We start from the raw sequence: 27,806 nt of genomic DNA, 5'->3' as shown, positions 1-27,806 counted from the left end.
AAATTTTGCTGAAGATAATTTAAAAGCAGTTATAGCAGCACATCAACAGGGAACTGCCAGAAATTCCAGCTGGATTCAGAAGAGGGCATGGAATGAGGGTTGTCATTGCTGATGTTAGGTGGATCTTGGCTGAAAGCAGAGAAAATCAGAAAGATGTTTGCCTGTGTTTATTGACTATGCAAAGGAATTCAGCTGTGTGGATCATAACAAATAATGTCTAACATTGTGAAGAATGGGAATTTCAGAACACTTAATTGTGCTCATGAGGAATATGTATAGAACTATATGAAGAAGAACATGGCATCAGAATTGGTGGAAGACTCATTAACAAACTGTGATGCTCATATGACACAACCTTGCTTGCGGAAAGCGAAGAGGACTTGAGGCACTTACTGATGAAGATTAAAGACCACAGCCTTCCTGTGGATTACATCTCAACATAAAGAAAACAAAAATCCTCATACCTGGACCAATAAGCGACATCATGATAGACAGAAAAAGATTGAAGTTTTCAAGTTTTCATTTTATTTGGATCCAAAATCAATGCCCATGGAAGCAGCAGTCAAGAAATCAAATGATATACTACACTGGGCAAATCTGCTGCAGAAGACCTCTTTACAGAGTTAAAAAACAAAGATGTCACTTTGGGAACTAAGGTATGCCTGATCCCAGCCATGGTATTTTCAGTCATCTCATATGCATGCAAAAGCTGGACAATGAATAAGGAAGATGGAAGGAGAATTGATGCCTGTGAAGTATGGTGCTGGTGAAGAGTATTTAATATACCATGGACTTACTTACAGAAGAATGAAAAAGTGCATCTTAGGCAGAGTGCTCCTTGGAAGCACGGATGGTGAAACTCCTTCTCACATACTTAGGAGATGTTATGAGGAGGGACCAGTTATCCTGAGAAGGACTTTGTGCTTGGTAAGGTCAAGGGTCAGCAAAAAAAGGAAGACCCTCAAAGAGACGGATTGACACAGTGGCTACGACAATAAGCTCAAACAGCATCAATTGTGAGGATGGTGCAGGACAAGGCAGTGTTTCATTCTTTTGGACATAGGATCACTATGAGTCCGAACCAACTTGAAGGCACCTAACAATACACAAGGTCCATGTTTTGACAATAAAAATAGAAAAATAAATGAGATATTGTCCCTGCTCTCAAGGACTTTGTATTCTTATTGGGGAGACACACATACGAGCCAGTGAAGATGAATTAAAATAACACATTTCAATCAATTTGAACCACCAGACATAAAGCCGACAGCAAAGTCCTTTCTGTGAAAGTGAAACACGTGCCAAGGACTGGCTGTCTTTACTCTGTGTCTGCTCCCCATACACCTCATATACTTCATTACTTTTAGCCCATATTATTTTCAGTGTTTAGGTTCACAGATTACAGGGATTTTATGATAAACTGGCTGCTTCCCAATGATATTTATGGAGAAACTGTAGTCTTATAAACAAATTAGGTTCAAACCCAGTTGTGAGGAAGCTGAGTCCTGGCAGGTCTACTGCAGCCAGCTACCATATACAGAGATGTACATTCTTAGGAGTTTTTCTCACTGAAGGTCAAACTTCTTGATCATATTCAGATCTGGGATCCCATTTAACTCTGGTTCTGAAATATTCCCTTTGATGTCCACATCAGTTACTGATCTTTGAAGGGGGATATTCGCAGTAGTTTCTGGGACAGTGGTGAGAGCAAGAGTTGCTGATAGCTCAAACATGGTCCAGCATTTCTCTGTAACTACTAGAACATTCAGTAAATACCTGAAAACTGTGCCACAAAAAGCAAACAAACAAACAAAAAGAAGCAGCAGCAGCTGAGCCGCTGGTGGTGCCGTTTCTATGTTTCACGAATATAATTGAGAGAACTCCTTCATACCATAGAATGATTTCTTATGGGAAGTTCATCTCACTCAGGTGTGCAAAACTATTTTGTGGGTTCTCCAGAAGGTGTAAAACCTCTGTGTTACACAAAGACCTGACTCCTCTAGTAAGGTCACTTACTTTAATCTGTGGCTACGCCCAGACATCCCAAGAATGGCCACAAAGAAAGGAAAAAACCTACTCTGTTCTGGAAATAATGTCAACTGTGGCTCACCATCATACAGACTTCCTCCCCATCAGAATCTCTCTACATTCTTTGAGGGAAAGTTCCCATTGTGTATAGCCAGGATAGGAGGGTAATTCCTGGTTCTTAGTCTCCCAAATGGAAGCTGGGCAGGGGCGGGAAGTGTGCAGCATTTTTCTCATCTTGCCTCAGGTACAGATCCTAGACAGAGAATATGGACATGGTAAGACAATGAGGTCCATTAGGGTTCAGCTGTGGCACCTGAGTGGTGATGGACGTGGTGGCTAAGGCACTAGACTGTTATCGTAGTTGTAGAACACAGCAGCTATTCTTCAGCTTCTTGGTCCTTCAAGACAGCTGGGTCCTCACATTTTTCAAGCCTGATTCCCCAGATTTCTAAAACTTGTGTAAACCTCTAATATTCTTCCAAAAAATTCTTTTGGAGGAAAAAAATTGTTTTACTTAGAATAACCAGAGTATTTTCTGTAGGTTGTGATTATGAACCCTGAATGATGCACACACAGGGGCTTAAGAAAACATACACACACAAATTGCCCTTAATCAAATCCAGGGAGCATATGATTTGGTAAAATGAAGGCTTTCTCCACTCCCATTCCATGAGTTCATTTCTGTTTATAAAGGAAAATCCCATTGTGGATTGTTATAGCACATAACCATTTTTAGGGCTTGGCCATAATCAATGTATTAGTTTTCCATTGCTGCCATGAAAAATACCACAAATTTAGCAACTTAAAACAACACAAATTTATTATCTCACAGATTCCATGGGTCAGAAGTCCAGGTGTGACCCCCACTGGTTTCTCTGCTCTGGGTCTCACAAGGCCAAAAACAAGGTGTTGGTTGATCTGCGCTCCTATCTGGAGACTCTGGGGGAGAATTTGCTTCCAGATTAATTCAGGTAGTTGGCAGAGTTCAGCTTCATGTGATTGTAGAATAGAAGGCCTTTTCCCTTGCTGTCTATTAGCCAGAAGGTTGTTCTCAGCTTCTACAGGCTGCCCGTATTCCCCGGCTCATGTCCAGCTTCCTTCATCCTCAAAGAGAGCAACAGGGGTTCAGCCATTCTCACATTTTTAATCTGTTTGACTCCCCCTTCTGCCTCATTTTTCCTATCCTCTTGGCTTCAGTGACTTCTCTCTGACTTACCCTTCTGCATACCTCTTCTCCTTTTAGGGTTCATGTGATTACATTGGCCCCACCTTGATAATTCCAGGGTAATCACCCTATCTTAAGATCAGCTGATAAGTATGCTTAATTTCATCTGCAAAGTCCCTTCCTAAAAAAAAATTAGTGCTTGAATAATCAAGGATGGGAATTTTGAGAGACATCCTTAGAATTCTGTCTGCTGTATTGAGCTCACGGTCCCTAATTTCACCTACCTGAGAAAATCCTTCCAAGGTGCAAATCTGTAACCAAATGAGTTTAAAAGGCTAAACCCACGATGTACACAGAATATGCAAAGCCAAACAGAACACAAAGCTTACAGAGAAACCCACTGTCACTAAGTGTGTAGGGAACATACAAAAACAAAATATCCCAAGGAGCCCTGGGTTTTGTTAGTTATTGCTGGTCTCATTGAACATTTTTATTCAATGCAATAAAACCAGTTTTATTTTAAACGTGCCCATGAAAGGAGAGAGAAGTGTCTGAACAAAGTACCTAGACATCTTTTGTTACAGTGTTTCCTAAAATGGAGTGCAAATACTAGACTGTACGTGAGTTGATTTTAATACCGTCACTGTGAGTCAGGATCGACTCGACGGCAACGGTTTTGTTTTGGATTTTTTTGGTATGCTGAATATTTTTAGCTTTAATGCTTATGCATTTGGCAGAAAGGAACAGGAAAAATGGACGGATGGAAACAGGGAATTGGGGTGTGGAAGGGAAGAATGTTGACACATCACAGGGACTGCAATCAATGTCACAGAACAATTTGTATATAAATCGTTGAATGTTAATTTGCTCTGTAAATTTTAACCTAAAGCACAAGTAAAAAAAAAAAATCAGAAAATACTTGTGTATTTATTTTAATGTGTAATTTCACAGGTAATATAGTTTAGAATGATGGTAAATATGGGTTTTCCTGAAAGCTGAGGAAGAAGGAGTTCACTTGGAAAGATATCCCAGGAAGCAGAAGTGAGGGTCTAAGAGGGGAAAACAGGGAAGAAGGGAGACCAATGAAAGGGGATGCATAACTGAATTGGTCATGGCTGAACACAACTGGCACTTGATCCACAGGACCTTCTGAGATGAGTCTCAGTGATGACTCAGGAGATGAAAGGAGAAAGTATCCATTGACTCCTATCCTCCACTTATCAAAGATGGCCCCAGGGGCATTTACGTCCCACACTTCTGGGTGGTCAGCAGTTCCTGCCAGTGTTCTGAGATGCTGAACAGGCTATCACTGTGCAAAGCTGGTTGAGATCGACATGAAACTGGTTGCTGCAACAGTGGCTAGAGTAAGACATGGGTCCATGAGTAGCTAAAATGATGAAACAGAGGTGCCCAGTATGTCACTGTAAGTTGATTTACATAACCTGTTGGTGGCATTACCTATATGAGCTAGTCTGGGTCCTCTGAGAAGCAGACACAAAGATGGGATTGAATGTCCAAGAAATTTATTAGGGCAAAGGCCTAAGAGAGAAAATGGGAGGGACCCAGGAGAGGCCGGGAGAGCCATCAGGCCATGAAACAGGCCTGACCCTGAGTAAAGGAGAGAGGGAAGGAAAGAAGAAAGGTCGAGGGCAGAGTATCACACTTTAGTGCAGTTCTAAGGAGAGTTCAACAAGGCTGTCTAGGAGTCCTCAAGCCCAACTGCAGCAATAGTCTACTCAACATGCAAACTTGTATTGGTTTCCCTCCTTCCCTTTTTTACTCTTCCAGACTCTCACCTCTGCTTCCTGGAATGCCTTTCCATGTAAACGCCTTGCTAAGACTTTGCTTTGGCATTCAGGGAAACACATTCTTAGCCTCTTCCTAAACTATATTGTTGTGAAATCATGTATTAAAAAAAATATTCAAATATCAAATACACATATTCAACATTGTTGTTGTTAGGTGCCGTCGGGTCAGCTCTGACTCATAGTGACCCTATGTACAACAGAACAAAACACTACCTGGTCCTACACCATCCTCACAACTGTTGCTATGCTTGAGCCCATTGTTGCAGCCACTGGCTTATTTCATCTTGTTGAGGGTCTTCCTCTCTTCTGCTGACCCCCTACTTTGCCAAGCATGATATCCTTCTCCAGGGACTAGTCCCTCCTGATAATGTGTACAAGGTTCGTGACACAAAGTCCTGCCATTCTCGTTTCTAATTCTAAGGAGCATTCTTGCTGTACTTCTTCCGAGATAGATTCAATTGTTCTTCTGGCAGTACATGGTATATTCAATATTCTTCACCAACACCATAATTCAAAGGCATCAGTTCTTCTTCGGTCTTCCTTACCCATTGTCTAGTTTTCACACGCGTATGTGACCCATGGCTTGGGTCAGACACCTTAGTCCTCCAAGTGACATCTTTGCTTTTTAACACTTTAAGGAGGTCTCTTGCAGCAGATTTGCCCAATGCAATATGTTGTTTGATTTCTTGACTGCTGCTTCCCTGGGCATTGATTTTGGATCCAGGTAAAATGAAATCCTTGGCAACTTCAATATTTTCTCCACTTATCATGATATTGATTCTTGGTCCAGTTTTGAGGATTTTTGTTTAAAAAAACAAATTTTTTTTTTTATGCGCACTTGATGCACATCTTTCTTGATTTTAAACCAAGCAGTATTGCCTTGCTCTGTTTGTACAACTGCCTCTTGTTCTATTTACAGGTTCCCCATGAGCACAATTAAGTGTTCTATAATTCCTGTTCTTCACAATGTTATCCATCATTTGTCATGATCCACACGATATTCAACATAGTACCTAAAATTGACTCACATACTTTCTTGTACCGGGTATCCATTTTAAGAACATCTCCCAGGAATGAGTCCGTCTTCTTATCCCTGCTGCTCTCAGTCATTGGCTAAGGCAGCCTGTGAGAAGCATAGTTCAAGTATTGTTTGTTGTAAACGTGGTGATGAATTTCAGAAGGAAGTCGCTGGGGCCCTCTATCAATACACTCCCTGCAGTCTGAGAGGTACATTCTCAAGGCCACCACAGTATACACATAACAAAAATTATTTATGTGATAACTATGTGACTGAAGTTTTGGAAATCTGGCCCTACCATAATTACTAAGAAAAAAATTTTTTTCCATTTACATTCTTCTAAGATACTAGTCTTAAAAGTTCAAATTATATATGAGGGCTAACCTCTTGTTCCTCACGCAGAGGAACGAATAAGTTTGGGGCAGCTGTTCTTCACTTAGTGAGTGTAACAACATACCACAAAGTGGAAGGCTTTAAACATCAGGTAATTATTGTCTCACAGTTCTGGAGTCTGGAAGTTCAAATTCAGGGCGTCATCAGGTTCATGTTCTCCCAAGGCCCTAGGGGAAGATCCTTTCTTATGTCTCCCTACTTCTGATAGCCCCAGGTGCTCCTCGGCTGCTAGATGCATCTTCATATGGCTATCTTCCCTGTATTTCTGTGTCTCTTGTAAAAGGAGTCCACTTAGATGGAGTTAGAACCCTCCTATATGTCCTCATGTTAATTTAACTGATAACAGCTTCAAAAGTTCTATCCCAAACGAGGTCACATTCAGAGGTACCACGGGCTAAGACTTCAATATATCTTTTGGGGGGACACAATTCAATAGACAACAGTGAGAGAATGTTTCTATATTTTTCTCCTATTCCTCTTACTTCCCTTTTCAGCTTCTAATCCCCATCCCCCACTACTACCTCAAGTTTTTATGTGCTTTTTCTGCTGCTTGGCTTTCTAACTCAGTTCTTCCATAGTCAGCAGAGAAGCTCTTTTAAAGTAAGCATGAATTAAGAAAAAAACAAATGCTGTTAGCTCAATGACAAGGGCTTCCTTGAAGAGATAAGTGTTCTGAAGCCTCCTTTAGCCTGTGGGGGGTAGTGATAGCAGGCTTATTGAATAACTGTTTATTTAATTATTTCTCCTTTGGGACAGGTATGTTGGTATTCATTTAACCCTGGATAAATCCATTTTATCCATTCTCTCTCTCTCCTTTTGCAGTTAGGAAATGGCATCCCAGACCTGTCATCATAACCCTTAATCTCATTTAAAATAAAAAAAACTATAAACACGAAATAAGGCATATAAATGTTCTAAAACAAAGATGTGGATGTTTTCATGTTTTCTTTACAGAAGATACTGGATTAGGAAAAATTTAGAATGATCTAGAAATTCCGTGAATGCTTCTGGTGATAGGAGCATATTGTGAAAAACATGCATCTATTAAGGCACCAGCCGGACAAATATTGAGAAGGATAGAAAATGGGTTTCAGCAGCCTGAGGCTTTGATGAAGGGTAAAAGAGGGTTCCACTTAACTTGTTTTTGGATACTGTCCCAGAGCTCTCAGTTTATTGTGGCTTCTGGTGCGGTATGTGAACATGCAGGAGATGAGGGTATGATTTTTGTAATGAGGTGCATTTTTAATCCTTTTTCTGTTACACTAAATGAATAACTCACCATGAAATACTTTCAGAGGGGGAATCTAAACTGCAGCAGGGAATGGGGCAATGTAAAAATTTTGGAATGTGAAAATTAATAAACTAAGCCGGGGGCATGGTTTCGTAGGTTGTCATTGTACTAGAAACACTGGCACCATTTAATGGAAGTTTTCTCCTCGTGCTTGCTTGTCTCTTAAGTTGTGAACCCGTGAAACTTCTGGAAACTGGTTCCCTAGAAGAAAACAGTAAAAATCAGTTGCAGAATTGTGCTTCATAGGGTTTTTGATGGCCTATTTATTGGAAGTAGATAGCCAGGCCTTTCTTTCAAGGTACCTCTGGGTGGACTTGAACCTCCAACTTTTGATTAGTAGCCAAGCATTTTAATCATTTACATCACCCAGGGACTCTGCCTAGAAGCAAACACTACTCTAAAGCTTGCCTTTCCCTAGTCCGAAAGGATTCTTGTATTTCAGCAAAGCCCAGGGTCGTGAATGTAGGTCTGTTCCAACCCACATAGCGTCCCTGATAACAGGACTAGCATTTCCGTTTTAAAATAGCAAAACATGAGTCCAAGGTTACTCCGTGGGGCTAGTCAAGAATAATAGACCAAAAGTGGGACTCAAGCCTCTTACCTTTCAATATTTCAGTGTTTTAACTTCCCCCTTGGACATTACTTATGTATGGCACTCACATACACACAGAGGTTTCTCAAATACCTATATTTTAAGGGTATTTAGTTGCAGCCCAGCTATTCATATGTCTCCACTAGAGCTACTGCTGCAAAGAATGAAAACAAGGGGAAAATTTAATGCCTATTGAAAGCTGACTCAGAGTGGTAAAGGTGAAAGTGTGTGGTCGGAAGGCTTAGCTGCCTGTTGAGTTCTTTTATTCAATAACTTAAGTGGCCTGTTGTGAGCTGCTTTCACACTATTAACACATCTGGAGCCAGTGGGCATACATTTGGGACTTTTTAGAATGTAAAAGTAGCTTTGTAGGCAAACTTGGGTTACAAAGAAATATTTCGGAAGAACAAAGTCTAACTTTATAGAGTATACCCCTTTCTCCCTGACTCAATTCCACTGGGCTTTTGATTCAGCTTGTGTTAAACCTATATACTTATTTGGAGTAATAAAAGTTGTCCTGTTCTGGATTGTGTTTACCTTGAAGGTAACTCTTTGGATCTCTGACCAGCTCTAAAAATCAAACAAACTAACAAAACAGCCTACAGTTGTATAGACTCTGCTGATGTTCTCCATCTGCTGCTCTGGACTATTCCCCATGCTACTCTCTGCCCCAAGAGGATGACCTGTGGGGCCTGCATCAGTGGGCTCCCTTGCCCTCTGGCTGTTGGTTGGGTTTGGCCAGTGGGAGTCATCAGCATGAAATCAGAGGGTAAGAGGAGAGGGCGGTCAGGGTATTCATTCCCTGGCTTCCTGACATTGGGGTTGGCTGCATTCCTGCATTATAGGTCCAGCTCCTGTTAGTCCTCTCTGTAAAGCTTCTCTCTCCTGATTCTAGTAACTACCCCATAAGCGCATAAGCTAAACTAGGAGGGAAGACCAAGGACAGAAGGAAAACAGGATCGAAATGGAACAGGAGTGACAAAATGAAAGTGTAAAGTCACAGACGTCTTCTGCTCGCCTTGTCGTTGGTCTGTGCATGATGCATGGGTGACTGCTCTGATTTAAAGTTGGGAGCTGCAATCCATTCTTTCTCCCCCTTCCACCTGGCCTCTCCTTCCTTCTCACTTCTCTCCCAGGTATGAATGAGGTTCAAGGGCAGGGACATTTATGGAACCAAAATGTCACTGCACGGAGTTATCCCTGAGAGTAGAAAAAGGATTGAAAGTCAGTCCATAAGGATGGATCCTTACTCTGGACTTTACTTCCAGAAATCTAGTGAAGTAACGAATTAAAGGAGGTGGTGGAACCTGACCTATGGAAGGCATTCAGTAAGTGGAATAGCAGTTAACATACTATTAGAAGGGCCAAAGGATTTGACCAGTGTTGCCTGGCTACTGGGGCAGATGCTCTCTCTTTCCTTTGCAATGACTGCCTTATTTTTCCTCAGATTGCCTTTACCTCACCATCCCAGTGTAAAGATACGGAAGCTAAGATGTAGCCATGGTTCCTAGGAAAGTAACTTGCCCTGTATTGTTCTAGACCTGCCTCTAAACAAGCTGAAGGGGTCTTCCAGTCACTGAGGTTCCCCACTGAGGTTCATGGCCAAAGCCATGGCTGCTTGTATGTGGCAGAGGGCTCCTTGTCTAAAGATAACTTGGCTCTGGCATTCAGTCACAGCAAAATATCATCATAATAGCACAATCATTTAATGGGATTTGCAATATCCACAGTTAGTCTCAGCAAGATTTTGCTACTTTGAGACTAAAACATGACATTTCCTCAGTCAGGATTGGGGATTTATTTGTCAAAGGCAACACTCCCCTTGAAATAGCGAATCTTGATTATTGTTTCCACCCTGGAGCAAATGATTAAGTGCTTGACTACTAGCTGAAAGGCTGGCAGTTTGAACCCACCCAGAGACAGGTCTGGAGATCTACTTCCAGAAAGTTCGCAGCCTTGAAAACCCTGTGGAGCAGTTCTACTCTGCACTTAGGGGATTACAATAAGTCAGAATCGACTTGATGGCAACTTACAACAGCAAACATCTGAGAAGGGGCAGTGGTTGTTTAGTGGTAGAATTCTCACCTTCCATGCAAAAGGCCAAGGTTGGAGCCCCAGCCAAAGCAACTCATGCGCAGGCACCACCCATCTGTCAGTGGAGGCTTGCGTGTTGCTATGATAACGAACACGTTTCAGCAGAGCTTTCAGACTAAGACAGACTAGGAAGAAAGGTCTAGCCATCTAGTTCTGAAAATCAGCCAATGAAAACCGTATGGATCACAGCAATCCAATCTACAATCTGTCATGGGGATAGTGCAGAACCAGGCAGCATTTCATTCTTTTGTGTATGGGGCCTCCATGAGTCAGGGGCTGACTTGACAGAAGACAATAACAACCTCTAAGAAGGCTGCTAGTCTTGTCTGACTTTTTGAAAAGAACTCTGTCCCCAGAGATCCGTTACTTGAGGTATCAGTATATTGACACTGAAACACACCACCTTCATTTATGTCATTTTGTTGTTGTTGTTAGGTGCTGTAGAATCAGTTACAACTCACAGTGACCCTACAGGACAGAGCAGGACTGCCCCATAGGGTTTCCAAGGAGTGACTGGTCGATTTCAACTGCCAACCTTTTGGTTAGGAGCTGAGCTTTTAACGACTACACCACCAGGGCTCCCATTTATGTCATGCCAACTTTCAAAGAGCCCAAAGCACATTAGGATTGTTGTCTCATTAATGTTCCTTTCTACAAAGCCCACAAAGCAACACACACCTGTCCACGAGGTGTAAGCCTTCCACTGAATCGTGCATACCACAGACACAGATTAATTTGCCAACCCCCAGCCTGATCCCACTTAGCTGCTGAGATCTGATGGGATCAGAGCAGAAGGTGACATGGCTATGAGCTTAATTAAAGGAATGGTTTTGTTCAATCCATGCTCATCCTTTCACCCAATAGTGCTCACACAAGCTGAGAAAATCACATTGAGGATGAGATTATGACCTAGTGATCTCATTCAGGATGTGACATTATCTCATTTCAACAGCCTGCGAAGGGCAATGTCATTTTCAGCTCTGGGAAGAATTTGACCAGCGGTGGAACAACATTTAGCCCAGACTTTTTGCCTTCCTGTTCATCCCCAAGACAAGGGGTCCCCGACCAGCTGTCAGGGAATATGAACACTTTCCCGGTCTCTAATAAACAGCTTGCGAACAACGGAGCCTTCCCCTCAGCTTCCCACCTTTTCTCTCCACAGGTTAGTGGTATCCACATGTGTCCAAGAAGTGAGACGCGTACTTTCAGGGAAGGAAAAAAATTATATAAAGTCTTCTCATTCCAGTATCTTTGTTCCCTCCCCCCCCCCCCCCGCCCTGCCCCACCACCATGCAAGGAAAGGATTTTTGCCTTCTTCACAGAAAGGTAGAGATTTTCAACCTCTTATACCTATTACTCAATATTTAAAGGCTTTGGCTACTGAATAGCCTTAAAAATACACTCCTCTCTACTCTCTGTTTCTATCTGCTTTTGGTCACTTCCATTCATCTGCTCATGGCTGGCTGCCTGGATTAATTTTCTGGACTGAATACATTTCCTTGCATTACCAACACATGTGACAAATAACTAATCTGACTCATCAAAATGCATTAGAATGCAATGTTCCAATTACTGAAGGACATTTGAAATTCAGCGAGTTGTCTTCTTACTCTTATTGCCAGAGAGAGTAAAAAATTATGGAGTGGTAGATATGGTGTTAGAGCCCACTTTGTGCCCAGAATTTCTATCAGTGTCTTTGTTATTGCCATTCCAACAATCTAAGACAACTTGGACCTGCCTCTGTTTGTTTTGTACTTCTTACAATATTTTTCAAATTAAAATTTGAAATATAACTGAAATAATTCTGAGAAGCATAGCATAGCCCAGACTATAAATCACCCCAAACAGCATTAAGTGACTATACTAAATATACCTAACACTGTATAAAGTATCCTAAATATACCATTCGTTTTCTAGGACCATTTCCATATTCTATATTTCAACACAGACCTTCTAAATCAGGCAAAAGTTGGGCCGTATGAGTAATAACTCCAAATGAGATGCAAAAAAAATTTGTCAAAAGACTGTGTTGTAAGTACCAGTGTTTAATTGAGTGTGATGAGCATCTTTCAGAAATCTCCCAATATATCCAAGGAGTCATTGGAAAGCAGATTTACATGGTGTCTTTCAGAAAGAAAAAATAGGGGGCTGATTTTTACAACTCTATTTCAAATTCTATGTTAGAAACGATTAGCACAAAGCGCTGTCATGTAATCAGAATCCCAAGAATATTAAACATGATTGTTATACATGAAGAAATGCCTTAGAACATTTTTGCCAATATATTAGTGAATGGCTCATAATTTTTTCTCCAGCATGGTTTTACCTCCCCTCCCCGCCATGGTTTTATCTTGTTTGTTTCTCCTACTCCTGTGTTTTCACCATGACATGCCTGGAGTTCTTCCTTGAGAGGGGAAAAAAGCCCAAATTAAGAGGTTTTGGCTTTTTAAGAAGCCAAGGGCTCCAGAGGAAAATCTTAGCTTTCCTACTTTCTTCCTAAACTTGGATGACTCACTCTTCTTTCTCTGCCTTTTATTTATCTGTAAAAGGAAGACTGCGAGTGATTTGCCTCCTTGGACTGCTCTGAAAGAAAAAAAAAGCATATCTCATAAAAATACATTAGATCGCTTTCCAATAGAATATGTGAAATTGATGTAGCCAGACGTTCAGCTGGCGGCTTAGGCAGGCTGCAGATGTTCTGTTATCACATCGTAGAAGCTCACTGTCGACTCCTCCCAAATGTTCTCGAGGAGAAGTGTTCTCCTGATGCAAGTGAGCACCACGTGCCTGTAGCATTTTCGTTGGCTTAGCCAGAGAATGGTATAGGAATCAGCGCAGCATGGGGTTTAAATACGTGGATTCCCTGATGGCTCTCTGGGTTCAGATCCTCGATTTACCACTTTTCAGCTTGGTAACTTAGAGCGATTAACTTAACCTTTCTAAGCCTCAGTTTCCATATCTTCAGGGGTAATCTTCAAGGGTAAATGTAAGGTATACATTCAGGAATGCCTATAAACTATTCGGCACAGTTGCTGGCAAATAGTAAACACTCATACATGTTATTGTTACTAATAAATATATGCTAAGAGTTTGGGGTGTTTAGGAAGGAGGCAGTACACAATGGAATATAGAGATTCAGTCCCTCCTTTCAAAGGACCTACAACCTAATTGGAGGAAAAAAAAAAACAACAACATATATTTAATATGTAGAAATTATTATAGGATTTGTGGTGGGCAGAAGAGCAGTTATTAGTTTTTGATTAAACTTCTGGAGTTGTCTTACCAGGGACTTAAAAGGATAGGAACATTAGCCACATCTTGGATAGGCCTAAATTGGATTTGAATTAGACGGGACTAAAAATTTTTTTAATGGCAGATCAGGTTAAATTTCTTGTTGTATGGGGTCAGGCTTTAAAGTTTCCTAAAAGGGAAACTCCCTTTAGAGAAAATTCACTTAAGGTGGTGTCAATTTGTGTGTGCTTTCTATGAGCAAACTATCCTTAATGTATACTAACTGTGTTAGACATTGAAAAAAAAAAAGGATTTTGTCTACAATAAAACGTATATCTTTTAAGAGGGAGGCAAACGCTCCCTGGTGGTCTAGCGGTTAGGATTTGGCACTCTCACCACAGCAGCCCAGGTTTGATTCCTGGTTAGGGAAGTCTTTCTTCTCTTTAGTCTCATGGGACAACTCAGGCAATTGGCACCACAAAGTGCACATTCAGCATCCTAGTGAGATGAGTAGCATCTGAGGTCTTAAATGCTTGTGAGCAGCCATCTAAGGTACCACTATCGGTCTCTACTCGTTAGGAGGAAAAGGGAAAGAAGGAAACCAAAGTCTCAGAGAAGAAACTAGTCTACAGGTTTACTAGGCTACACAAACCACACCCTCAGCTACCCTAAGACTGGAAGAACTAGATGATGTCTAACTACCAGTATGAACCATTCTGATCAGGGCCACAATAGATGGACCTGGTTAGAATGGGAGAAAAATGTAGAATACAACTCAAATTTTTAAATAGTGCAAACTTACTGGACCAGTTGAGACTAAAGGACTCCCTGAGACTATCACCCTGAGATACTCTTTAAACCTTGAACCAAAACTATTCCCTGAGGTCACCTTTTAGCAAAATAACATTTTGGCATACAAAATAAAGGATATTACCCATGAGTACAGGGCTTCATTAAAAAGCCATCTATTCATAATCATAAGGTCAAAAATTAAAGTTAAGATGAGAAGACAAGGGAGGCAGGACAACTAGAGTACTGAAAATGGAACAACTAGAATGCAATTAATGAGAATGTTGAGGCATTGTAAAAAATATAACTAATGTCACTGAACAACTTGTATAGAAATTGTCAAATGGGAACCTAATTTTCTGTGAAAACTTTCACCAAAAACACAATAAAATATTATATGTATGAAAAACAAAGAAAAGAGGGAGTAAAATCTCCTACTGAAATGGCTTTAAATCCACTTGCAGGCCTCTTGAGAGCTGCCCCGTATTTTCCCTTTCTGTATGTCTAATTGTACCTAGGACAGTTAATTTGGGATTCAATAAATATTAATTCAACTGTATCAAATTGAATTTCTTACTTTGAAGATTTTTGCTGGTTTTTTTTTTTTTAATTTTTTTATTGTGGTGAAAATATACATAACGAAATATACATATCCCTTCCATGTTATTGTTTTGAGGTTGTCTTGACAAAGGCAAAATGGAGTTATCTGATGGCTCTGAAGTTAGATGATAGCTCAGATCCCTTTTGTCTTTTTGTCATGGGGACAGGGTCTCTTGAGCAAGAAAGCAACTGATCAGATTTCAGAACACACTCTGATAACCCAGAGGTGCCCAGGAAAACCTTGGCTTCCCACAGACTTAATCCCTGATCAGTGTTTTTTATTCATTTTTAAAGGGTTTTCAACTTAGAGAGGGGTATATCAGAATCCGAGTGTATCAGAATCTCTGATGGCCACATGAAATCTCAAAAGTTTTCCCGTGATTCCCCACCATTTGCCACCCCTGCCTCCCAACACACATATCAGTTGAAAATAACTGCTTCAAAGCAATATCTTTATCTTAGGTTCAAGTCTGGGACTGCCCTGCAGAGACACTGTGCATGGTTGAACGATGTGCAACATATACAACCATATACAGTGAGTGGCCCTGCTCATGTCCTCAAGAAGCTAAAGCAGTAGGTAGCTGGCTCCATCAGAGGTGAGGGGACCCTAATCCCTGCTTGACAAATGTGAGCACAAGCCATTGGAGCACAAGCCATTGGAGGCTGAGAGAGTAATTTTGATTTGAAGGGAAAGAATAGACCTGAAACCTACAGTAAGAAGAATGGTCAACAAGTACTTAAGGGAGTGAATGGGGAGAAGAGGAAAGAGATCAGCTTGGGACAAGGGATAAAATTAGGAAATAAACAAGAAGGGGTAATGAGGAGCCTGACAACTACAATGTTATAAGAACCTGAATATTAGCAGCTGACATTTACTGCATGCTTACCATTTGCCAGGCACTGTCCAGCCCTTACAACAGAGGTCAGCAAGCTTTTTCTGTAAAGGTCCAGATAGTATTTTTAGTTTTATGGACCATAAATCTCTGTTGCAGTTTTGTCATTAAACAAACTTCATGAGTGCTGTATTTCAGGAGCTTGTTGGGGGCTGACAAGAAAAAAAAAAACAGACCCACTGCCGTCAAGTCGATTGTGTGACTCATAGTGACCCTATAGGACAGAGTAGAACTGCCCCATAGAGTTTCCAAGGAGCGCCTGGTGGATTTGAACAGGTGACCTTTTGGTTAGCAGCCATAGCACTTAACCACTATGCCACCAGGGTTTCCTTGGGGTTGAAGATATTAGATAAAAAGGAAAGAAGGTTGTTGAGTCCCTTTGTTGTATTCCTTGGAGGAACCTTCTCTCGATTCTTTCTTTGCCCCTTCCAATGCTGGCAGTATACAGTTGCTGAGGAGGAAATATGACCAGCCACTGTCCAGAAAGCACACTGTCTTCAGAGGCAGATGGCCCTGCCTTCAGGCTCCTGCTTGGCCTACTAACGAGGGCATCATTTTGGGCAGTGGACAGATGGGTCCTTGCCTTTTAAGAGCTTGAAATCTAGAACAGAAGGCACACTACAAATTTCATATTATCACAGACTTTCCTGAAGTGATTTTGCTACTGTCTCTTCATGACTAGCATATTGGATCATATGTTTGCCATTGAAGTCTTGTGTTTGACACTCCTTGAAGACTCATGGTCTTCTGACATATCACTTCTGTTGTATTTACAACACTGATGCTGACAAAATAAATATCATGGTAAGAGTAATAAGGTCTGTATTTTAATTGCCAAAGGACTACAAACCTTCACTCACAGAGAAAGAAAATGTGGATGAAAACAGAGTCAGGGCACTGCACTTTCTGCAGAAACCCTAAAACCACAAGGATTTCACCATGATTAGCTACTTTTCACAGCTGTGGTAATTCACAGAGCCAGTCTGTGATCCAGACCCCTCCTTAACCTCTTTAACTCCCACACCCTATTGGTCTCTTCAGAAGGAAACAGGAAATAACTTGTAAATGAATACCCTGCTGGGAAACCTACTAATTTTCCTGAGAACTCTGCTTTGCTTGGGGGAGTGGAGAGAATTTAAGATTGCCCTTGGATGAGCTAGGAGACCAATGCTTGGGCCTGCACCAGAGCTAAGGGCTTTGCTTGAGAACCCAAAGGAACCACTGCTGTTAAACCACCAAAAACCCATTGCCATGGAGTCGATTCCAACTCATAGTGACCCTGTAGGACAGAGTAGAACTGCCTCTTAGACAGGGGTGGGTTAACCAATAAGCACAGAATGCCCCAGTTTACAATAATCAACGTAGATAGGCTTAATTGTGTTTACTAATCTGTAGTGCACAATTTCACTTAGATTTCTGAAATTGTTCACTGCAGATTAGTAAGTAAACACAATTAAGCCTGTGCATACCTTGCTTATTGGGTAATATGACCCTGCTCATCGGGTTCCAAGGCTGTAATCTTTATGGAAGCAGATTGCCACATCTTGGCTGATGTGTTCGAACCACTGACCTTTAGTTAGCAGCTGAGCACTTTAACCACTGTGCCTCTAGGGCTCCTGTAGCTTATTAAAGTGCCTTTTAATTAGACTTTTCTGACATGAACTTTCATGAATGCTTGTTATCCCTAGAGGGGTCTGGGTGACATATATTCATCTTTTTTTTTTTTTTTTAATTTTTATTGTGCTTTAAGTGAAAGTCTACAAATCAAGTCAGTCTCTCACACAAAAACCCATATACACCTTGCTACACACTCCCAATTACTCTCCCCCTAATAAGACAGCCTGCTCTCTTCCTCCACTCTCTCTTTTTGTGTCCATTTCGCCAGCTTCTAACCCCCTCCACCCTCTCATCCCCCCTCCAGGCAGGAGATGCCAACATAGCCTCAAGTGTCCACCTGATCCGAGAAGCTCACTCCTCACCAGCATCCCTCTCCAACCCATTGTCCAGTCCAATCCATGTCTGAAGAGTTGGCTTCGGGAATGGTTCCTGTCCTGGGCCAACAGAAGGTCTGGGGGCCATGACCACTGGGGTCCTTCCAGTCTCAGTCTTCCTTAAGTCTGGTCTTATGAGAATTTGGGGTCTGTATCCCACTGCTCTCCTGCTCCCTCAGGGGTTCTCTGTTGTGTTCCTTGTCAGGGCAGTCATCGGTTGTAGCCGGGCACCATCTAGTTCTTCCGGTGTCATAATGATGTAGTCTCTGGTTCGTGTGGCCCTTCCTGTCTCTTGGGCTCATAATCACCTCGTGTCCTTGGTGTTCTTCATTCTCCTTTGATCCAGGTGGGTTAAGACCAATTGATGCATCTTAGATGGCTGCTTGGTAGCGTTAATACCCCAGATGCTACTCTTCAAAGTGGGATGCAGAATGTTTTCTTAACAGATTTTATTATGCCAATTGACTTAGATGTCCCCTGAAACCATGGTCCCCAGACCCCTGCCCCTCCTACACTGGCCTTCGAAGCATTCAGATTATTCAGGAAACTTCTTTGCTTTTGTTTTAGTCCAATTGTGCTGACGTCCCCTGTATTGTGTGCTGTCTTTCCTTTCACCTAAAGTAGTTCTTATCTACTATCTAACAAGCGAATGCCCCTTTCCCACCGTCCCTCCCTCCCCACTCTCGTAACCACAAAAGAATGTTTTCTTCTCAGTTTAAACTATTTCCCAAGTTCTTATGATAGTTGTCTTATACAATATTTGTCCTTTTGCAACTGACTAATTTCACTCAGCATAATGCCTTCCAGGTTCCTCCATGTTATGAAATGTTTCACAGATTCGTCAGTGTTCTTTATCGATGCGTAGTATTCCATTGTGTGAATATGCCATAATTTATTGATCCATTCATCCGTTGATGGGCAACATGGTTGCTTCCATCTTTTTGCTATTGTAAACAGTGCTGCAATAAACATGAGTGTGCATATATCTGTTTGTGTAAAGGCTCTTATTTCTCTAGGGAATATTCCAAGGAGTGGGATTGCTGGATCCTATGGTAGTTGTATTTCTAGCTTTTTAAGGAAGCGCCAAATCGATTTCCAAAGTGTTGTACCATTTTACATTCCCACCAGCAGTGTAGAAGTGTTCCAGTCTCTCAGTTATTTTGTGTTGTTTGGATTAATGCCAGCCTTGTTGGAATGAGATGAATCTCATTGTAGTTTTGATCTGCATTTCTCTAATGGCTAATGATCGTGAACCTCTCCTCATATATCTGTTGGCTACTTGAATGTTTCATTAGTGAAGTGTCTGTTCGTATCTTTTGCCCATTTTTTAATTGGGTTGTCTTTTTGCAGTTGAGTTTTTGCAGTATCATGTAGATTTCAGAGATCAGGTGCTGATCAGAAATGTCATAGCTAAAAACTTTTTCCCAGTCTGTAGGTAGTCTTTTTACTCTTTTGGTGAAGTCTTTAGATGAGCATAGGTGTTTGATTTTTAGGAGCTCCTAGTTATCTAGTTTTTCTTCCGCATTCTTAATAATGTTTTGTATACTGTTTATGCCATGTATTAGGGCTCCTAATGTTGTTCCTATTTTTTCTTCCATGATCTTTGTTGTTTTAGATTTTATATTTAGGTCTTTGATCCATTTTGAGTTAGTTTTTGTGCATGGAGTGAGGTATGGGTCTTGTTTCATTTTTTTGCAGATGGATATCCAGTTATGCCAGCACCGTTTGTTAAAAAGACTGTCTTTTCCCCATTTAACTGTTTTGGGGCCTTTGTCGAATATCAGCTGCTCATATGTGGATGGATTTATGTCTGGATTCTCAATTCTGTTCCATTGGTCCATGTATCTGTTGTTGTACCAGTTCCAGGCTGTTTTGACTATTGTGGCGGTATAATAGGTTCTAAAATCAGGTAAAGTAAGGCCTCCAATTTGTTCTTCTTTTTCAGTAATGCCTTATTTATCCGGGGCCTCTTTTCCTTCCACATGAAATTGGCGATTTGTTTCTCCATCTCATTAAAGAATGTCCTTGGGATTTGGATTGGAATTGCAGTTAACACATAGATCGTTTTTGGTAGAATAGACATTTTTATAATGTTAAATCTTCCTATCCATGAGCAAGGTATGTTCTTCCACTTATGTAAGTCTCTTTTGGTTTCTTGCAGAAGTGTACTGTAGTTTTCTTTGTATAAGTCTTTTACATCTCTGGTGAGATTTATTCCTAAGTATTTTATCTTCTTGGGGGCTACTGTAAATGGCATTGATTTGGTGATTTCCTCTTTGATGTTCTTTTTGTTGGTGAGGGGAATCCAACTGGTTCTTGTGTGTTTATGTTGTATCCCGATACTCTGCTGAACTCTTCTATTAGTTTCAGTAGTTTTCTGGAGGATTCCTTAGGGTTTTCTGTGTATAAGATCATGTCATCTGCAAATAGAGATACTTTTATTTCTTCCTTGCCAATCTGGATGCCCTTTATTTCTTTATCTAGCCTAGACATATATTCATCTTTAAGCTGTGGTGTCTACTCATGTAACTTGTTGTGTAGACCCTGCATGGTCTAATACAGTTGCCACTACATTTCAATTAATAAAATTAAAAGTTCATTTCTTCATAGGCACTAGCCACATTTCAAGTACTCAACAGCCACCTGTGACTAGTGGCCACTGCATTTGACAGTGCAGCTCTAGAACATTCCCCTCTTTGCTGAAAGTTCCACTGGAGAGCTTCACCACTGTAGAATGGCAGCTGCAGAGAGCCTGAGCAGGCATTGCAAACAGGCCCTTCTGAACACCTACCTGCTAGAACTGTGAGAGCTAAGTCAGTACAGTACAATGATTAGTTATTGTGATGAAGCTGATGAAAATGAATCCAGGTTTTCATTGTACCTTCTAGGGTGCGATGTGTGGCTTGGTTTAAAATTTGCATATGAACAAGGTAAAATGTTCATGGAAAAGAGACTAGATGAAAATATACCAAAATATCAACCATAATTGTTTTGAGAGATAGGAAAATGGCCCATCATTTTGCTTCTGGCTATTTGTAGTGGATTGTACAGTTAGAGTTTTAACTGCCCCCTCCCCAATATTATGATTCAAGTGATATTGTTTGAATTCCTGGAACCAACCATACCTGAAACTACATGCTCCATCTGAATTTCTTCATTACATGTCTTGGAAGAAGTACAGCCAGAATGCTCCTTAAAAGCCAGGATGGTGAGACTTTGTCTCACGTACTTTGGACATGTTATATAGAGGGAAGAGTCCCTGGAGATAGACAAAGTGGAGAGTCAACGAAAGACAGGAAGACCCTCAATGAGATGGATTGACATAGTGGCTGCAATGATGGGCTCAAGCATAGCAATGACTGTGAGGATGGGGCAGGACTAGGCAGTGTTTCATTCTGTTAAACATAGGGTCACTGTGACTTGATAGCATCTAACAACAACAAAATTACATGAGCGAGTTAAGCTGATTGAATTGGGTTTTTGTTACATACTACCCAACAATAGACTAATTTTGATACGTTTCTGAATTTGTATATCTCCTACAAAAATGTGTACCTATTTATCTGAAAATTGGGAATAAGATTACCTTTTGGAAAACTGCATGTGAGAAACAGTGTGTGATTATATTTTGTAAATCAGCCATGCACTGATATTCATGAGCCCTTACAAAGCAGTTTATCTGACTAAGCTAGAGCTGATTTCCAAAAATCCACAAGGAACACGGTGTAACGTGCCAAGATAGCTTTGTTTATTAAAAGGAAATTTGAGGCAACTGTTATTGCTGAACTGTTTGGAGTCCTGGCAGAAACACTCCCCAAAAATATGATTGGAACTTCTTCAGTAACTCCTGTTGTCAGACTTGGTTGTAAAATACACAATAACATCTCATTTGACCCCCCCCCCACAAAAAAAATTAGCACCATTTATCATTAGAAAGCATTCTTCTCATTTGCTAATCTGGCCAGTTCTGAGGACGCCAAATAATGATTTTCCGTTTTAAAAAATGAGTCTATTTACAAGTACTCTAAGACCCAGAGGTTTGGCCGATCACATGCATGTCTCAAGCTTGGCTCTGAGCACAAACCAGAGGGAGCTTTCCTTGGGATGATATTTTGGTTAGCGTTGCTACTGAAAAGATTCTGAATTACCCCATTCTGCAGATCCTTCTTCCCTCCTAATTGACTGGCCAGTGATGGAGTCACACAGGTATTTATCTCTCACCTTTCTGTACTGCCCTTAAGCTTCAAATGTCGTTGTCTCCCTGCCTATAATTGTTGACAGTCACCTAGGGAGATGCTGAAGGAAAACAGCACACTGCTGGAACCATACATAGTGGATTCTCTTTTAGCCGCTCCTCCAAGTTTTCTAGGCTCTTTTATATACTTCTCTTGGAAATGGGCTTGACTGGGCCTTTGAACACATAAATCCTTTCCTTGAAGTCACACATTCCACAGTTTGCTTGGAGGTGGCTCCAGGGCCCAGATGATGTCGGTTGGAATGTGTTGCCTTCTGTTCCCCCCTCCCCAGAGATTTGTCTCTCGCTTGCCATGGCAACCACCTCTGTGGCATTATGCTCCCCCTCCAAGCGGGAAGGCTGACCTGCTAGGCAGGGTCATCTAAGGGCAGGACCATCTGCAGCTGTGGAGAAGGAAGAGCCTGACAGGAACGGATTCTGTGCTTTTGGTACCTGCACCTACGCAGTAGCCTCTCTTCCTACTATTGTTACCGCACGGATTTTCCCTTTTGGTCTCCAAAAAGTGTAACTTCTCTCTTCCTTTCCCCAACGGTCTTCCTTTCTCAGCAGCCTCTCATTTTGTTTCTGAGGCTTCCAGCATGGCTTGCCATGTCCACAGTGCCTGAGATTTGTACAAATCAGGTCCTCTTATACACACGATACCGCTGTGAGTAGGCCGTATGTTTTTCAAAGGGTCTTCATATTTGCTTTCTTATTTGAGCCTCACACCCTCTCTGAGAACTAAAGTGAGATTATAACCTGTGTTTTAGAGATGAAGAGGCTATTACATTTTTTCCTACGTAAAATAAATATAGTGCTTCCTTATTTTTTTTCACTTGGCTTTTTGACTCTAAGCCTTGCAATGAACATTCCAAAGGAAAGAAATGGTTGCAGTGCTTCACAACCATATGAAGAATGACAAATAATATAGTTTATCAATATCCTCAACATTAAAAAAAAAAAAGGTATTATTAAATATGTTTAGCGGGGCACTCTTACACAACTGCTTTAAGGAAGATAAAAATGTGTCTTCATTCTGTTTCCTACTGGGAAAAAAAGAGACATGCAGCCTGAATATTATTACAACTAATAGTAATAGAAACTAATATTTATTGTGGTCAGGCACTGTGCTAAATTCCTCACAAAGATTGTATCATTAATACTCACAACAACTCTATTAAGCATTTATTAAGGAAAATAAAGACTTAAATAATATACGACAGGTGATTTAGTGTACTGACTAAGAGCATGGAATCTGGAACCAGACTGTCTAGGTTCAAATCCCAGCCCTTTCCTTTACTAGCTGTGTTACCTTAAGTAGGTCACTTAACCTCTCTGTGCCTCAATTTTCTCAGCTATAAAATGGAAATAATACTAGTACCTACCTCCAAAATTATTGTGAGTCTGAATGAGTCAACATATATAGAGCATTTAGAACAGTGCTAAGCCCAAAGTAAATACTATACACCTTCTCTTCACTTATCAACTATCTTGTTATCTAACATTTGGCATTTATGACAATAATTTAAAAAATCTACTATCTATTTTGTGCATTAATGATATACATCTGGCAGTAATGAAAGCTGAGGTGCGAGGCAAGAGTAATGCTGGCTGTGATAGTCAAGGTCATGTGTCAGCTGGGCTGGGCCACAATTCTCAATGATTTGGCAGTTATGTAATGATGTAGTCATCCTCCACTTTCACATAAAGCCAATTTTGCACAATGACCTGGTGTTTGGAACCTAATGATGTCTATAAGTGAGGAGTATATGATGTTGCTATGGTAACTATACAGCTGTGTGACCTTTAGCAAGTTAGTTAATCTCTCTGTGCCTTTATTTCTTAGTCTCATCATTTGTAAAATAGGGATAACATTACCTACCTAATAGGGCTGTTGTAAGCATGAGGAAGAAAAGCTTAAACTCCTAGTGTCGGGAACATTGTAAATGCTCAATTAATATACCTATTTATTGCCTTAGGTCCTAAGGTGGTGGATTTGGGGGGCTTAAATGGTCACAAAGAATCCATACTCCACCAGGAAATCTCTGGTGTCAGACTACTCTCAATAATATTTAAGTTGCTAGATCCATTCAACTTTAGAGATAGTTGCACCTAAACTACATTTAGGAAAAGTGAACAAAACCATTTATAAAAATGACTTGTAAATTAAAAAAAAAAATGAAGATAACACAGAACATGAGCACTGTAGATTAAATCCGTCCTACTGCTTCTCCTTCCTGAGGCAGCTCTACCAGCATAGCCTATCTTCTCAGTTAAAAACATTTTCCTATAGGGAAGGTGATCTTCAAAGTTGCTGCTGCTTAACTGTGGCATTGGGCTCTAGGAGAGGTCATTGTTTTCGGCAGAAGCGACAGGGCAGCAAGAAGAGAATCTCAGAGATTTTGAGAACATAGGTACTAAATGAAGGCAGAGGCTTTCCCAACTCAGCCTCCTATTCTGAAGAACAGATTCTGTGAGAGGAATATGGGCGAGCGGAGCAGAGTTGGAACTACATGCAGAACTCTAAGCCGCTCCTGGCTTCAGAAGATCCACTTGTGTTGAGAGAGGGTTGTGTATGGGCGACCGACCAGCAGAGTCACATCTCAGAGCTGAGGGAGCAGGTGTCTGGCACCAGTCAGATCCGGAGCCAATTTCTACCTCAGCTGACATTTAGAAGGCATAATGGCAGTGTGTATCTATGCCAAGGATTGCAAGTATGAGATTTATACAGCTTGTACCCACCTACTTGCTCCGTGTGGAAATTTGCTCTCCCGCCTACCCAATTAAGAAAATAGAATATGAGAAACCAGAGGGAAAAATTGCTATTCTACTGTGGTTGATTTGGGTCACCAAATTCGTTTTATAGCAGATTTCTGGGTTCTACCTTCCTAGAAAACAAATCAGAAACAAAAGGACCTCAGTACTGATCTTCACCCCTTTTTCCCTCCAAAGCTTCTTGAATTAGGAATCTTCACCGACCACCACCTGCAAAGTCACTGGAGTGACCTCTGGCTGGTCAGAACTCCAGTACTTCTGACAGCATTCGGCTGTCCTCCTTTTTGAGATCTGGTGTGAATGCATAAAAGTCAGATGCAGAGACTTGCTCTTCTTTGTTTAAAGCCATGTCAAAGCATGTTCTGAAAGTGCTCAACTTCATGCTTGACAGAGTTTGCTCTGCGCCCAGACTCTAGAATGAATTGGTACTTGCGGGCCTTTCAAGACTCCTGCCTGGAATTTCATTACTGAAATTCTTCAGGTCATTTCCCATGGAAGTCATCACCCTAATGAGTGTACAACATTCACATTCTGTAGGGCTGACTCAGTGAGCCGCCTGCCCACCCAGGGATGTGAGCAGCACCTGCCAAGCACCGCCACCCCCGGCCTCCTGGCACCACCCCCAGCCCCAGCCCCAAGTAGTGATAGATCTGTAGGAAGGGAGGAGGTGCTGTTTTTCTTGAAACGGAATTTGTCCACCTGGAAATATGAGTGCCAGCAGCCTGGGAGGGTCCCATGACTGGAACAAAATCCCCATTAACAAAGACTCCATGGGACATGTGTGGAGACCAAAATGTGTCCCCTAAGCTGTGTTTCAATGAGCCTTTGGTTCTTTCCATCCTGCTTAGCCAGTTCTGCCGGTCTTGGTACTTAACTGCTACAAGGAAAACCAAAACCAAACCCACTGCCATCAAGCCGATTCCGACTCATAGCGACCCTGTAGGACAGAGTAGAACGGCCCCGTAGAGTTTCCAAGGAGCGCCTGGCAGACTTGAACTGCTGACCTCTTGGTTAACAGCCGTAGCACTTAACCACTACGCCACCAGAGTTCCCGCTGCAAGGTTTTTTGTTTTTTTTTTTTTTGCTACAAGGAAAGTACATAGAAAACACACTGGCAAGAACATTTCCCTAAAAGATCATCGAATCCCAGTGGGGCAAAATATCTAAATACATGGTTAAACTCTTCTGTAATTAACTTAAAATAGGCACAGAAGGCACCTTCGTCCAAATGCTCTGCACATTTAAAAGCACCAGGATGCCACCTTTCTTCCTCGTGGATGTGGTTATTGGTGTTAGCCTACCAGAACACATCATTTGCTTAACATCAGTTTTGATTGATATAGTGCAATCTGAAGCATTTTCTTTAACAGAGCCATAAGCCCTGAACAAATGAAGCAGAGGTTCTTGTCTGAGATATGTGGAGTGAGCTGGCCTCCCAGAGCTTCCACCTAGCAGGCCCTGCCCATTTGTTTCTCACCCGCAGTGGAAACACTGACTTGGGGTTTGGTGCTGGTGGTTGAATTTTTCAAACTCACTTAACGTTCAGGAGTAACTGGGGCTTTTTAGAGGCAGAAACTTATCCTGCCTGGGCTGGTATTTGGGCTTGAGTTGTGACTTCAAAGTTTCTTTGATCCAAGCCCTCACCAGAATCTGACACCCCTGATTGGCATACTGAACAATCAATGGTGCTGCTTGTCCGCTGAAGACACTGGTGTAATCGAAGTGGCACCGGGCTGGGTCCTTAACATGAGAAAAAAGGCCCTATGCCTTAAAAGTCTGAGTCAGTTAATGCGGTTGTAATTAGGAAATAGCTTTGTGGTTTTTGCAAGTAATAATAGAGAAAAATTAAAAGAAGCAAAGAAAGCTTCAAACGGATCTAAAACTAAAGCATGTTTTAAAGTCTCCAGTAAGTAATTTTTGTGCCACTTCTTATAAAATTATTCAGAGGACTGCAAGTTCCTTGAGAACAAGAGTGATAGCACCATCTCTTTGGGGCCCTTGCTGCACCATAAGCTGTCTAGTGGCCATGATATGTTAGGTGTATGAGAGAATCCATGTCTTAAAATATAATAATGCAAAACCCTAAGCTCGGGGTTCTTTTATATACAATATTTAAGATCTCTGAATGTCTTATTGGCAATCTGTGTAAGATACTGAATAAACCTGAGACTACTAAAGCGGCATTTTGTTAGCAAAGATCCCTGGTCCTTTTTCTGAACACTCCAAAGCAATATGTGTTGAAATTCAGAATTTTTTTTTTTTTTTTAGATTTTAGAAAGGGAGTAAGATGAATATGCCATTTATTACCTAACATTCCCAGGGGTATCTGGAGCTCCCTATAATCAAATACCTTTATATTTCTTCAGAGGAATATGTGAATAGCCACTTTTGGCAGGGTAAATACAAACAAGGGCTCTAAACAGTCTCATATCAGCTCCTGTAAGGTTTTGCTGCTGAATGAGTTATGAAAAATTTTTGTCAGAGCTTTTTGGATTTGGGAATTATGGATAAGGGATTGTGGACCTGTATATGACATCTGTCTTCCCCTGTGGAAGCACGATTGCCAACACTGGGAATGTTTTACTGTATTATTTGTGTTTATTTCTCCCTACTGAAATATTTTAAAGTCAAATCAACGTCTCCTTTATATACAAGCTCCTCGAAGGAGTTTGGCCCTTTAGGAAGTTATATTTTAAGCCGCTTTCTTTCACCTGCAACTAGGTTAAACTAAGCTTCCATTTTCCAGTGTAGAGCAACCCTTCCATTCACTGATTCATTCATATCATATCAAACCTTTATTTACTACTTGATATGTGCAAAACACCATTCTGGGCTCTGACATAGTCTTTGAACAGTGTGAAAGTAGTAGGGAATAAAAACACTAGAATGCAGGAACTTAAGCTA

General features: G+C 41.2%; 1 long non-coding RNA gene across 1 annotated transcript in view; it reads left to right on the top strand.

Annotated features, from left to right (window-relative positions):
* The first annotated feature begins 21,943 nt into the window (after positions 1 to 21,943).
* Positions 21,944 to 27,806, top strand: part of LOC126078013 (uncharacterized) — a 68,852-nt gene continuing 62,989 nt past the window's right edge. The window contains exon 1 of the long non-coding RNA XR_007517935.1: positions 21,944 to 22,099. This is a non-coding gene — a long non-coding RNA (uncharacterized LOC126078013). The remainder of the gene's footprint in view (positions 22,100 to 27,806) is intronic.

Source organism: Elephas maximus, chromosome 6 (assembly GCF_024166365.1).
Source record: "Elephas maximus indicus isolate mEleMax1 chromosome 6, mEleMax1 primary haplotype, whole genome shotgun sequence".
Lineage (NCBI taxonomy): Eukaryota > Metazoa > Chordata > Mammalia > Proboscidea > Elephantidae > Elephas > Elephas maximus.
Note: the sequence above shows the minus strand (reverse complement) of the source record. Positions and strands in the feature narration are given on the sequence as shown.